The sequence below is a fragment of the Emydura macquarii genome, unplaced genomic scaffold, assembly GCF_026122565.2.
Source record: "Emydura macquarii macquarii isolate MOO-44397 ecotype Brisbane River unplaced genomic scaffold, CSIRO-AGI_Emac_v2 contig_2699, whole genome shotgun sequence".
NCBI classification, from domain to species: domain Eukaryota; kingdom Metazoa; phylum Chordata; order Testudines; family Chelidae; genus Emydura; species Emydura macquarii.
Genome location: NW_027132836.1, coordinates 1,127,948 through 1,142,381, shown reverse-complemented (window position 1 = coordinate 1,142,381; position 14,434 = coordinate 1,127,948). Strand labels below are relative to the sequence as shown.

Genomic DNA, 14,434 nt, shown 5'->3' with positions numbered 1-14,434 from the left:
CGCCATTGACACCGGGCGGGCTGCGACCCGCGCCCCTCCCCCACCCTGCTCCTTCCCTCAGCGCCCAACAGCCAGCCCCGGGCTGTTCCCCGGTCCGCCAGCCCAGGTAGGCGTGAGCAGGCCCGCCTCAGGCCCGGCCAGCCAGCGGGAAAAGCGAGCCAGGCGCCTGTAGGCGATGAAGCCCCGCCGGCCGGGCCTGGCCCTCCGCCCAAACCTAGTGAGCCTGGCCCAGGAAACGCGGCCTGCGCCGTGCACCAGCCTCCGCGGGGCTGAGCGGGCCTCTGCCAGGCAGGGGCTCGCCTGGCCTCTAACTAGCGTGTAAACACGGCGGCAGGGACCCCCCTCGGCTACTCCTGGTTTCGCTGCCCTCGCAAACACCAACAGAAGCGGAGTGAAGCTCAGTGAGCTGCGGAGCGCGCAGTGTTACCCAGAGCATCGTTCGGAAACAGGCTCTCTGTGCCTCAGTTTCCCTCACCTGGCAGGAGGTGACAACACCCTTCCTTACCTGGGGGAGAGGAGAGGGATGGGGGGGGGGGTTGGGTAACCCGTGTGAATGCTGGCAGGCTCCGCATGCGGGTCCCCAGCCGCTGGAAGTGGGCAGACGTTTCTAACCCGTTGCTCTTGCACTCAGCAGGCCGGGCTGATGCATGGCTCGTGCCCCTTTCCAGGGGATCAGCACCAAACTGCGGTGTGCGAGCAGCAGGTTGGTCGGGTGTTGAAGCCAGAGACAGAAGTGACTTGCCTGAGGCCAGTCGGTGAGTCAGTGGCAGAGGTGGAAATAGCCGTGCTGAGGGCCAGCCCTGAGCTCAGTCCGCGCCCCAAGGTCCCAGGGCTAGTGGGAAGACGGGACATGGGGCCTAGTAGGGAATGCACCGGTTTCCAGGACCCCTATACAGTATTGCCGACGCTCACCATGTTATCATGACTCTCCTTACGTGAAGGTATTTGTTTTATCTGTCTCCCAAAAACCTGATGAAAGGCACTAGCCCACAAATGTTCGCGCTCTCCTATTGCTGTCAACAGGGGAGGTTGAAACCAGCAAGATAGCTGTTGTTTCCTTACAGCATAGCTACATGTGGAAGTCCGGCTGCCCTTAATAAAGTTGGCTGCTGCATCACCCTGCTTTCAGGAAGACTGTAGTCACGGCCACAGGCAAAATGGGTGCCACTCCATGGTTGAGGGGGTTGGCTGGATGCAGGAACAGGGAGGAGCAGTGGGGACACTGTGAAAAGTGGGTGGGGAGCATGAGGCAGATTTAGAAGGTGCAAGGGTGGGGCTGGGAGGGAGATGGAGGGTTTGGATGGCAGCTCCCCCAGCCAGGGAGTCCCCTCTGTGTAGCCATGGGAAGGCCGTGTTGCCAACCCTCCTGGGCGGGATGCAGGTCATGGAATTTTGGCACTGGCAGGAGGAACCGTTGTGATGACATGAAATGTTCCTCCCTTCCTGCAGATTGCAGGGCTGGGCACGTGGGAAGAGCTCTGTGCCAGAGCCTGGACACAGACCGGCCCTGCCACTCAGTGCTCCCTTCATGTATGGCCCTAGGTAAGGGAGGAGGTCTGGCGCAGTGGGAGTTGGGGACTTGGTGCTGCTGGGACACAGGGAGAGGTGAATCCCTTGGAAGAGAGAATCAGGGAAGTGCTGCTACTGATTCCCAGGTAGAGACGTCCCCGGGGCAGCAAGAGGGAGTGAAGCACTGCTATTGGGTCAAGAGAGTAATAGGCAAGGCTGGCAGGTCCCCTCCCTCAGGGCTGAGAAGGATCAGTGGAGACTCTCTGGGCAGGCAGGCATTTCTGTGTGCCTTAAAGGTTGATTTTTCTACCAGAAATTATCGCACACCTGTTGGCAGGGGAGTTTAAAAGTCAACAGACAGACTGAAAAACATGATTTGATTTAACAAAAAATAAAAATTTTGTTCAATCTCATGATTTTGGGAGTCTGACTCACCCAGTGCTGCCTCTGCTTAGAATTCTCGACTCCTCTCTTGTTTAAAAAAGCACCCCGCCTCCCTATTTAATTGCTCCTTAAAATGTACTTCTGCAAAGGGTCTCAGTAACGGCTCAGGGAGTGCCACCTCTATGCAAATAAATATGAGATGGTTTTTGTGATGTAGATTCTTGTGCCTAAGGAAGAGGACTGCAACCACAGGCCTGCCATCAGCTAGGGATGGACAAAACTGCGTCTGCTTCAGGGACCACTGGCATGCTCTGCATCCCTCCTTATTGTTGTGCAAGCAGCACCAGCACTGCCATTGTGTTGGGCATGCAGAACTGGGCTGAGTCTTCTTTGCAGGGAGAGCCCCTCAGCAGCACTGGCATGGGAGGAGTGGGGGGGAACTGCAACACTGGTTCCAGTCTCCCTTCTTTGCAAGGACTGAAAGGCAGATTTCCAGCAGATTAAGTACTTTACAACAGGTTCCAGTTCACAGGTAAAGTCTCCCATCTCCCTTCTTTTCAACTGTCCCAGCTTGAGAAAACCAAGCAAATAAGGTAGACTTTGACCATCTCAGCCAGCACAGGGGTTTCTCTGCAAATGAGCCATGGCTTAGCTCTGCATGCAATTTCCAGTGCTGACACTTCTGCATGCACCCTGCAAGTGGGTGAGGCATGGCCCAGAGCTGCATGCACCCCCTAATGCTGTTGGACAGGAGAGGGGTCCCCTTGCAGTAGTGTGTGAGCTCCGGGGCCCAGCTGTGCACACGCACGATGAAAGCGAACGCCTGGGCTCGCGCTCCCGGCTCTGCAAAAACCCCGGGGCTGCCTCCTGCTGGGATCCTCTGATTGGCTGGGAGCCGGCCGAGGCTGGCGCGAGCTCGCTTCTTTCCTTGCTCCTGATCGTTGCAGCTGTCGCTAGAGGGCAACGAGGGTGCGTGGAAGGGGAGCAGCACGCAGTCTGTGCACGGTAAGCGGGCCGGACTCGGGGTGCGGGACGTTGTTACTTGCAGTCTCCACTCCAGCCGTCAACAGTTAAGTGAGCGCAAAACACAGCAGAGCAGCCGCGCCGTAAAGAGAGCCTGGTGAGGAGGATTAGCAGTATCCCCTGTTGGAGGTGCTCACGGGGGGCGGGCGTTTTTCAGGCAGCCCCCCTAAGAGAAGGATGCAGAGGACGGGGAGTGTGATTGCCTTTAAATCTTCCAGTGCATAGTGTTGTGGGATGATTGGGAGCAGCCCGGGCACAAGCCGCTTTTGCAGGAAGTTTTTGCACTTTCTTCTGCTGAAAAGAAATTAAAATAACCCTGGGCGTTAACCGCTGAGGGTGTGCCAGCCTGCCGTTCATCTTGTCATTCTCTGCAGCAAGCAGAGTGGGTGGGGTGGAAAGGAAGCTTTGCTTGGGACAGTGGAGCAAAAACAGAGACAGGCTGTGGGGTGATTTTACCACGATGTTAACGTGGAAGTAAGCAAAAGAGTTAGTCGACCTTTTCCCCCTCCTCCCAAAAAAAGGATCAACAAGACGCTCAGGATCCGAAAATCCGTCTGTTAAAAAGCTTCCCAGTTCAACATGGTGATAAATCACTGCATATACTCTGGAGCTGGTGCAATGCTAAGATCCCCCTGCATTTGGTTTTATGGCATGTGAACTGTTTGCAAGTGTGTGTATCTGTGGAGGCGGGGAGGAAGGAAGAGGGGAGGCAGTGTTATTTTAATAGCCCCATCAGTGTTTGCGTCTAATCCAGAGGTGAACCTGGATGAAAAACATTTACAGGAAGTTTTGTAATGTAGTCACTGAAGTAAAAGGACATTTTTCTCTCCTCACTTCCTTGAAATGATGGGGGGGATTGATTTATATTCTGCTGACTTTCCTCTCTTTTCCTCTGTTTCTGGAGATTGAGAGGCTTTGATGCAGTGATGGTGTTAGCCCATTTGGGGACCCTAAGCAGAAATATTTTAGGGGGCCCCCACAACACATACTAATAATTAACAGGGGGCCCCCTTGAACTGCTCTGTCGGGGCTCTAAGCAGTTGCTTATTCTGCTTATGCCTATTGCTGGCTCTGCTGAGATATAAAGTTCGGCAAACACATGCTTTGTACTCAGGCAGGTTGTTATGAAATCAGACTCCGGGGAGCTTTCTCCCAAGACAAACCTTGGGCTGCAGGCAGCAGTTCTCTGACAACAGTTAATAGTATTGTTCTAGTTTCAAAATGTCAGTAGTAGGGATTTCTTGATGATAGGTTTTCCTAATGCTGTTAATAGTTCCCTGTGGGATCAGAAGTGAGAAGGAGGAGGGAGCTGGGAATGGAAAAAAGGAGCAACGGTGATGTGATACAGATAACTCTGACCATAATAGTTTTGTGGACTGTATGGGGTAAAGGGAACTGGTTGTTGCTGTTATGATTGAGTTGCATTACAGTAGGGCCTGGCGATTCCAACCAAGATCAGGGCTTTGTTGTGCTAGGTGCTGTACACATGTAGCAAGATGACCACTCATCTTTCAGACAACTTCTCCCCAATCACATATCCATTCCATCTTTTCCCTGTCCTTTTGGGACTGGTTTATATTAGAAAATTAGGTTGACGCAGCTACAGTGCTCAGGGGTGTGAAACATTTACGTTCCTGAGAGACATAGTTAAACCGACCTAACCCCTGTCTAGTGTAGACAGCGGTAGTTGGATGGAAAAATTCTACTCCTGCCAGTTGGAGAGGTGGATTTATTACAGCCATGGAAGAAGCACTCTCAGTATGTAATTACACTGTGCTTTCAATATACACTCCTGAGAGGGGGAGAGGAAAATCAGTTATTAAAAAGAACTGTTTAAAGTGTTTATTATTTTGGTTAAAGTTTGGGGCAGAAGCTTTCAGAGCTTATAATGACAATAAAGATTGTGAGCCAAATGTACTGTGGGAGATATAGAATGAAAGTGGGGAGGCTGCTACTCAGTCGTCGTTTTGGGGAAACCAATTATTATTATACAGTAGTTCTAGCCTTGCTAAAAATTACTCTGCCTGAAGCTTCTCCAGTCTCTTAGTAAATGTAAATGCCTAAGATTGGATCATGGGTAAGACACTGGATTTTGACTCTGGACTGGAGAAATGGGCTCAGTTCCCACACTGCTTTTATGATCTGTACAGTTCTGTTCCTTCCTGTAAATGGGGATAATGTACTCAGCGACATTTTATAGATCTACCCTGGGAAATGAGTATGTGTTTAGACACTTATCATTGCCATGGAAAGGCCTCTTCTATTACTAGTAAATCGACCTTTCCAACTGGCAGTAGAATTCTTCCTCTTTCCCCCACCTGTTGTCTGTCTTGCGTGCTTTAGGCCCTGCTCTAAGTGGGGCTTCATGAAGGTGCTGTGATCTGCCTGGACACTGGAAACTTGCTGAATCACTGAGCTGCTGGGTGACCTTGGACAAGTCCCTTCTTCTCTCCATACCCCTGTTTTCCTACTCACCCTCTGTCTGCCTTGTCTGTTTAAACAGTAAGCTCTTTGAGGCAGGGGATGTCTCTTACTGTGGGTATATGCAGCACCCTGCGTAATGGGGCTGGATCTCAGTTGGGGCTTCTGTGCACTTCATACAGATGATAAATGACCTGTAATCTTCAGAGGGTTTCTGGGTGCTCTTGAATACTTGTTTCCCAAAGTAGATCTATAAAATATTGCTGAGTACAGAAAGAGTGCACTACTGTCATATTTTTTTGACCACTCTTGCATCCAAGATGTGAGGACGGTCTGGCAGATACAGTGTAAAACCCAGATTAACTAACCACTTGCTCAGATCATGTTTCCCATGATTTTGTTGGGTTGTCCAGCTAAATGACAGATGTACACATTTCTATAAATGGGTGTAGATTATATTAATCAAAATGGAATTTGAGAATAAAAAAAACAACCCAGAGAAGGAAAAATAAAGAGAGTTCTGTAAGAGAGTTTGCAAAGTTTAAATGAATGCATTTAACAAAGGGTGTTAAAACTTACCAGGGTATTATAAATCAAATCCCTGTAAATCAAAGTTTTATTGTAAACTCATTCTAATCTTCGTCTGTTCTAGAGCGGTGCCAGTATGGAATTATAGATCCTTAATACTGATCCTTTATCAATTGATGGCTAAATTCACTGCATCTAATCTATCTCAGTACCATTTGTAACATGCTTAGCAGTGTGTGTGTGTATGCAATAAATATTACTTCAGGTTGAGTATATTTTACATGGAGGCATAAAAGTTGTTAAGAATTTAAGATAAAGGCCCGTTCTTGAAATCCTTGCTCTCATGAGTAGAACCGCTTAAATCAGTTGTAAAACTAATGTAAGGCTAGCTAGACCAGGCCTTAAATTTGCTTGACTGTTCCCACTGTCTCTTTTAATCTTAGCTGCCTGCATTATGAATGTAAAATGAAGTAAAGGTAGCAATGCACTTGTCCTCTTTGGAAATAGGGTTGTCATGACAACCTACAGTTCAGTATGAAATATGATGAATGCAACAGGCCAGCACCTCTGAAGGGTGATTAGTGATGAATTCTCATATCCTGATTGCTTGTAAAATTACTAGTTTTCCTACCCATATAGAATTGTTGCTACTAGGGAAAAAATTGCAGGTCCTTCATCCACAGCACAGTGGAAGTATGATCTGGCTTTGAAAAGTGAATCCTCACAGAGGCTGTGTGTGTGTGTGTGGTGGTTTTATGAGTCCATCGAATAAATAACTCAGCCTAAAGCCCAACTACCTTAAGCAAGTTTTAGAGTAAGTGTGTAGAATATTTAATGTAAACTGGTGCATGGACAGTGATGCTTGCTGGGGTCCAACTATAGTGGTATTTCTGCCGCCAGTAAGAAAAAGCTATTCTGATTATTCAGCAACAACAGAGATGTGTCTCATTGCCTTAGATCTGCTATGTTAGGGTTTTTATGGTTGCTGAAGTCAGTGGCAAAATTCCCAGTGGCTTGAATAGGTTTTGGGATCAGCCCTTTAATACATTGTAGTGGCCAAGTCAGACTTCATGGTGATTGTTGTGACACTTTGGTACTTCACAGTGGATGTAGGGATTGTGCTTAGGTTTTCCTGCTCAAAAAACAAGGGTTCTCAACAAATGAGCTCTAAGACAATCTCTGCTAGCAATACAGGGCATATGATACATTTGAGCAGTTCTGGGATCTGTCCAATAGGGGGCAGTTGGTAGGGTAGTGAAATGCAGCCTTGTAGAACTAAGTGCTTGCTAAATAACACCCCAGTGTCAGTGGCATGATGTCCTGGTATTGCATTGCAATGGTGATGTTGTGTTGTTGTGATCTGATATCTTAGTTTGTTTACTGAGCATTGCAATGCAGCGGGCCAAAGTGTATACCTGACAGCCAGATTTTCATCTCTCTTTGACTCCCTGCATGAATGTGCTTCTCAGCTTCAGATGCAATGATGCTGAGGAGTCACCTTTGGATTTCTGCTAAGAAATCTCATACCAAAATAGGTCTGGCTTCTGTCCTGGAAAAGTGTGGAAGCTGGACTTAGTGTTATCAAACTAAGCCCATAAAAAAGTCACCCTGTAAAATATTTTAAACACCACTGGAGACTGATCCAGGTTGCAGAGAGGAACATAAAGACTGAAATAGCTGGAACTGAAACTCATGTAAAGAAAACAGTGGATTAGAGAGTGGAGAATTGTGTTTTGCAGGTGGTGAAACAGGAGATTTATTAGCCAGGAAACCTAATTGCTTTTTAAAAATTTGTTCTGGCTTTATTACATTTTCTGGTGGGCAGTATGGATTTCTGTCAGGGTTAGCGATTGAACCATCTATCTCTCTATGAAAAAAACAAAACACAGTTCTAGGGAAGAGTAAAAACTGACTGGCTGACCGCAGAAAGGAAGAGTGTCATGATCAGAGTAACGTTTTTGTAAAAGGTTTGTTGTTTGCTGTAAAGCAATTAGCCCAAAAGGGACGGATCATGTTACAAAGGGGAATGGAAGCTCAGAATGACTGTTAACTCACAGCAGCACTCATCAGTTCTGACCCTTGTGCCCTGAAGAAAACCAAAGGGCAAACTGGGGCTGATGATCAGTGTAAACAAGTGAGAATTAATGGTCTCCTGTCCCGAAGTCGTTTGTGTTATAGAAGTTCCTCCTGAGTTCTCTTTGGCTCTGGTGCTGTTGACTCCCAGTGTGACCATGGGCAAGTCACTACACCTTTCTGAGCACTAATTAATGTTTGTTCGGCACTTTGAAGTATAAAGTGAGGTGTGTGTATTGTTATGACCTGTTAGTGAGTGGAGACAAAAGCAGCAGTCGTAGATAGTATAAAAAGAGCCATTCTAGCCTTTCAGTCACATGCAGTGAGTGAATGTTGGCCTGTCCTATGCATGTGCTTTGGGCAGGAAACTTAACTGATTTGCAGCCCTTTATGCGAACAAGGTCTCTTATTGATGCGGAAAGGCTGTGAGACCAGGCATTTTAAAGTATCAGTGGGATCCACAAATATTCTTTGTGTAATACAAAGCTGCATGCTTTTGCTAACAATCCAGGAGAGGAAGCAAATCTCCCTGGTCCTTTCTTTCATCTGTGTAGTAACCCTGCTTTGAAAAATCTAACTGCTCCTGCATGGGAAGAATGATATTTTTTAGAATGGTGCCCTCTGTTGTTCAGTGGATAATTTGCTGGTTGAAATAATAATTCTTCCTTGTTATCCAAAGATCTTCAAACATTTTACAAATGTGACTGAGTTCTCACAACCTACCGGTGGCAATTTGACAGAGGTACAGAATGACCTGTGCAGAGTCACACACAAAGTCAGCAGCTGAGTTGGAAATAGAACACAGGAGTCTTGAGTAGCAGTTCCCTGCTTTAAAATCTAGATCTCCCAGGGTCCTGACTCCTTGTGCTTTTTCTAACTTCTAGATGATGGTCCTTCCCAGCGCTGCAACTAGCACCCCAATAACCTGACTCCTTACCCCCTCCTTCCCATGAGACCACCCCCCCCCCCCCATCAGATATCCTTACCCCATGGTTATGGTGGTAGTTTCCAGGCGATCAGTTTCTCTGAAAGCAGAGCTGATGCACTGGGGATGTGTGAGTTGTTGCTGGAGGTGTTGTTTTGAGTGCTGTGCGAGTTGCACTTTCCAGGCACTCCGTGAAAGGTGTTGTATTCCTACTATTGAATAGCTTAGAGGCAGGCGCTGCATACCCCGATCCTCTGCAAGCTACTGAACATGGAAGTAAAGCCCATCTGCGCTTTTATGGAGCTATTAAGCAGGGTGTTAAATGAAATCTGCGCTGTGTCCCAGTTGCTTCCATTGAGTAGCGCTCATCTCAGGAGCTGGGTACAAAAACTTGCAGGGTCAGAGGACATTTAAAAACTGTTAAATGAAGCATCTGTCCCTTTGTTACAGAGACCCATGACCCTGGGCGCTGGCCTGTGGGGGAACACTTAGCCAGGCCCTCCTTGGAGAAGCTGCCCCATGCTGACATCTCCAGGAGCTGTGCCGACCCATCCCGTCCTCCCGGCCCCTCCGCACCCGTGCTGGGCACAACGAGGGAGCCGCGGGGACCCTGGCCGCGCAGAGGTCAGGCAACTCCCCTCCGCCGCTGGGTGGCTCGGGGGCATCTGCCTGTCACTTCTGCTCCCTGCCACCCCCACGGTGGGGGAGGAGTGGGGGAGAGCAGAAAACAGGCCCTCATACCCCCCACCATGGGGCGCTGCCACTGACAGGGAGTGGGGTGCAAATACCAGTATTGGCTCCCAGGCGCTGGAGACCCACAGTATGCCACTTATCCAGTCAGTCAATACTGAGCTGTATTGGACCATTGTTAAATCATGGGGTGGGAGGGAGAGTAATTTTGGTCCCATCAGTGCCTCTTAGCGACTTGTCAGGTCTGACTGCCTTCCTTCTGGCTAATGAAATTGTGGGAGGAGAGGGGATTCCCTCCGAGGGAGGGAGGGAGTGTCCCCCTCCCCTGAGCACTGAAGAGAAATGCCCCTGCACTCTGCTTGACGCACACAGTGCTGGTACCAGTATAACCATTTCAGTTAGAGGTGGGGTATGAGTTTAATGGATGTAGTTATACCAGTGCCACTCTTAGGGTATGTGCTGTTATACCAGTGTGAAAGTGCTTTAGAGGGGTACAGCGATTCCTTTACTAGCTTCAAGATCAGCACCTTTATAGCAGTGTAGTTGTGCCTATGCTTGCGTGGGGGTGGGAGGTTGTACTGGTTTCCCTGTACTGGTATAGTTAAAGCGGTACAACTGCTGTGTGTAGACAAGACTTTAATGACTCCTGGTTAGTATCCGTAGTCCAGCTCTGCCGTGGCTGCAAATCCAGGCCTTTGTTTAACTCCAGCTGTACAGTTCACTGATCGCTGCTGCATGTTTATTTAAGGGCTGAGTAATGCAACTTATGTAGAGCGCACCTCATGTTGCCCAGGACAACACAACAGCCGCGTCCTCTGACTGATGAGGACGCACCGTCCCTGCGTGTGGGGACCGGTAGCTGGGGAGCTGTGCGACCATCTCAGGGGGTGTGGTGAGTCTCACTGTGGGTCTTCTCATTCTGAGTTGGCTGTTCTTGACTTTGGTGTGCAGAAAGACGATCTTAGGTAGAAATCCAAGTGCCCTGCTTTGCTCTGTCTTGTTTCCCCGTGGACTTTCCCAAAAGGCCTGTCGTTTACTTTTGGCTCCTCTGCACAGCTGAGCGTGTTCCTTCTGCCCAGAAAACCACACAGTGTAACCCTGTTGCTAGTGTCGGTGTTAGACGGGAAGCATGCTGCTCTGCATGGTGAAATTGCACGGACTCCTTCAAAGCCCTGCTGACAGTGGGATAGAGCTGCATGCTGGAGTAGTTCTATTTCCTGTTTGGATTTTGATCTCTTGGCTGTGTGAGTGTGAGAGTTTATAATGGAGCAAAACAAGTAGAGAGAGTCTCCCAGCCACGTGGTGGGAAATGCAGTAGCAGAGGGAGAAGTCTGAACTTCTCACAACAACCACGTTGCTCCACGGATTGTCCCGAGTGATTCATTATTCTTTGACCTGTATTTGTTCAAAATGTAAAGAAGCTAAGATCTGTCGCTAACAGTAAAAGACAAAACCGTGCACAAGAGCTTGGTACTGCTGGAAGTGGAGCGCTCTGGCCCTGATCCAACAGAGCCCTTGAGTGCATTCTTAACTTTAAACACATCAGTAGCCCCATTAACTCCAATGGGTCTCATGTGCTCCAGTCTTTTTGCTGAATCGGGCGCAGAGCTCATCACCTTTTAGGATCAACCTCTGAAAAATGGAACTTCTGATGTATCTTGTACATGTTGTTTTGAAAACAACCTTTTCCCCTGTATATTCTTATGGTTCAGGCCTGACTCCGCAGCCCTCACTTGCTAGAGTGGCTTGGTTGGAGTCGCCAGTATGAGTAAGATCTCCTCTCGGGAGCATGACTTGCAGGATTGGGTCCTGGATCAGCTGCGTTATCCAAATGTCTTCTGCCAGCTTCCCTTTACATGAAGAGTAGAGTTTCTTGGCTTTGTAGCTCACAAAAGCAAGTGACCAAAGCTTCAAATGGCACATTACCTATTGACTAATGAAAGGCTGTAGCCACAGCTGGGAATTACAGCATCAGCTGGAAACTCTGAAAGTTTAAAACCAACTAGTTTACCTTAGGCTGTCCACTTCCCTCCGTCCTTAGGGCTGCTCCCATGTGACTCCCAGTAGCATCTGTGCAGCTTTTCAATGATAGCATAGCAGGGAAATCCCAGCACAGAAGCAGAGCCTCCTGCATGTACATTGCGCTTTAAGGTCTTGACTTCCAAAACTCAGCCAGGCTGGTCCCTTAGCCGGTGTACACCAGCTGCAGATCTGGCCCGGCAGTCTAGGATCCCATGTAAAATGTGTATAGTTAATTTGCACTTGCAGCTATTACAGTTGCACATGAGTTGGTTATTTGCAGGCCCAAAGAGCAATTTAAGTGTTTGCCTGTGCAAACACAGCATCTGCATGTGTGGTTGTAGCAGTGATACTCAGTCCTCCGTGTGCAGGAGCCAAATTAGCAATCAGCGTTACCAAGAAGAGCCACACTAATAGCTGGCTATAGTACTATATATTCATATTTAAACAGCATGACAGGGGAAATATAGTGAGTGTGAGTGTGAGTGAGTTGTCCCCAGACTCTTAATGGGGTGTCCACCTTGCCCCTGTCTGAGCCCTCCCAAGGCCTGGGTGAGGGCTGAGGCTGGGGGCAGGTCTGGGGACCAGAAGCGGAACCATGACCAAGGCCCTGGGCCGCAAACGCAACTGGAGCTGAGGCTGGGTTTGGGGCCTGGAGTGGGACCGCAGCTGGAGCAGAGTGGGGCTGGGTGGCACACTGTCCCTGGCCACTGTGGGGGTTGGCCGCAGGCTGCCGTGCCCTTCAAATGTTCCTCAGTGCCCCCCTAAGGAGGCTTGACACAATTTGGGGACCTCTGGTGGGTGTGTGTGTGTGTGTAATCTCACAGCAAGTAAGTTAATAACTGAGTGTAAGTTGATAATTGGCTAATGACATAGTAAAAGCAAGCATCCTGGTTGGTTAATAACTGAGATTGGTTAGTAATTAAATCACACAGTGTTCTAATGTCAGGTTTTGCAAAGAGCTGCAGGAGACACATTAAAAAGCCGCTTGCGGCTCCTGAGTCTCAGTCTGAGTATCACTGGGTCATAGCAACTGCAGTTGCATGCAAGTTTTTGACTGCTGCCCTGGACTCCTGGAGTTTAAAATGTTTATTCATTTAGACTTTTATTATTCATGTCACATGCTCTAGGCTTGGAAACTGTAAATCACACCAAAGCCAAAGGTCAACTACAGGTGTGGAGGGGCAACGGTGTGACCTGGACCAGCCACTGAAAACCACAATGTCTTGTCTGCACTTGGATTTACATTGAAACAGCTACCTCCATGTAAAAACACACCGTTCTTTGCAGTGAAGACACAGCTCTAGGGCTTCTCTGAAGGGCCTGGTGTCCTAGGCGCTATCACTGCAAGTTACCTTTGGCTGCATTCAGCACCATGAGGTAAGAATGTGGCGACACTTTCCTCCCTGCATTTGCAGCTGTTCTCGGTAAGTAGCACCTTGGTTCATCAGAACACACATCAGGAGCTGTCTCCAAGTGCCTAATCCACATAAGTGACCAAAAGACCTGGAGTATGCTTCCCATACCATTCTGCTGAATGGGGGACTTGCAGTGCTGTGCAATAGCCTGGCCTGGTCGCCTGCTTTTTGTGAAGAGGGCAAAAACGTCTCTGTAGAATAAACAGGCCCTTGGCAGAGGAGTGAAATACTAAGCTGATTTTTGTTGAAGACTGGAGGCCTGCAACACTTAACATGAAGATTACTATTAATTTTACATTGGAAGTTGGCTTTGTTCTATACCAGCATTGCCAGGAGCAGAGAGAACTATTCTCTCCCCCCACATCCTGTTACAATATCTGTCTGCAGTGGCTGAAAACCTTTTCCTCTCTGCCTGAGTGAGATCCTGCCTGCTGCCATGTCACATCCAGCCGCTTGGCATGGCACTGTGGTTTGTCTTGTCAGATACAGGCTTTCTCCAGGCCCTGCCTGCTCCTGTAGAGATGCACGTCACCTGCACAGCATCTCACCAGAGTGCTTGAGATTTGTTTGCACCTTGAAAATTGTCAGGAGGGTCTATATGTTGCTGGGGATCCCTTCCCGTCAAAGGTCCATTCCCATCCTCTGTTCCTGGTGGAGGGTCTGTGGTTTGTCTTTGGAGAGGCATGTCCCTAGTTACACGGAGGACTCTTCTCATCCAGACTTGGTCGATTCAAGTGCTGTGTGCTGTCTCTGGGATAAGTGACTGCCTTGTCTTGCTGCTGTCTTGACATGCCCTCCTGTACCTCTCTGGTTTGGGCTATCCTTGAGAGGCCTGGCTAATGGAAAAGAATCTTTGGCTCTGCCATCTGATGGGTGTTCTGCAGGGAGTTCAGCTTACTCACAGATTTTTAGCACTGTGCTGTGTTGCTCACTGATGCATGAGACTCATCTGAAGCTGTTCCCCCTCCCCCCCACGGCTCCAGCCTGAGTCATGCTTTCTAGGAGTCTTGTCCTGTTGCCAACTGCACTGGCCAGGCCTGCTCGCTGAGGAACGGCATCTCACTTATGGTTCTGCAGGCGGAAATGGGCTTGGAACATACATTAAGTGTCCCTGGCCTAGGTCTCTTGAGCTGCACACGGAGGGGTCTGTTCTCTTGCTGAGGCACTGGCAGTTCTCTGCGGGATTCCAGGTAACATCTGGGCTGTTTGCAGCCAGATAGACTCACCTTTAATAGATCTTTGCATGAAACAAACTGCCACTGCCATCAAAGGGAAGGAGAGAAGATTTCACAGAGAGGAGCAGTGAGGGGCAAAAGGATGCCAAGCAAATGGACTGGAGCAAGAGAAAAGAGCTGCTGTTTGTGACCAATCTATAGCAGAGCCCTGCAGTAGGATTTAGTTCTCTCTCCATTTCCAGTAACAGGCCCTTGTTCCTCTGAGTTCC

At 48.7% G+C, this 14,434-nt stretch overlaps 1 protein-coding gene across 6 annotated transcripts in view; it reads left to right on the top strand.

The window, feature by feature from the left end:
* The first annotated feature begins 6 nt into the window (after positions 1-6).
* The window catches only part of RPH3AL (rabphilin 3A like (without C2 domains)), a 75,506-nt gene continuing 61,078 nt past the window's right edge, over positions 7-14,434 (top strand). For 3 of the 6 annotated variants that reach the window (XM_067565790.1, XM_067565786.1, XM_067565791.1), the window contains exon 1: positions 2,787-2,898. The gene's annotated coding sequence lies outside the window, so the exon portion shown is untranslated. Of the gene's footprint in view, positions 486-634; positions 756-2,786; positions 2,899-3,362; positions 3,391-10,351; positions 10,446-14,434 lie in introns of those variants that run through there. The other 3 variants (XM_067565787.1, XM_067565788.1, XM_067565789.1) reach the window with 3 other exon arrangements.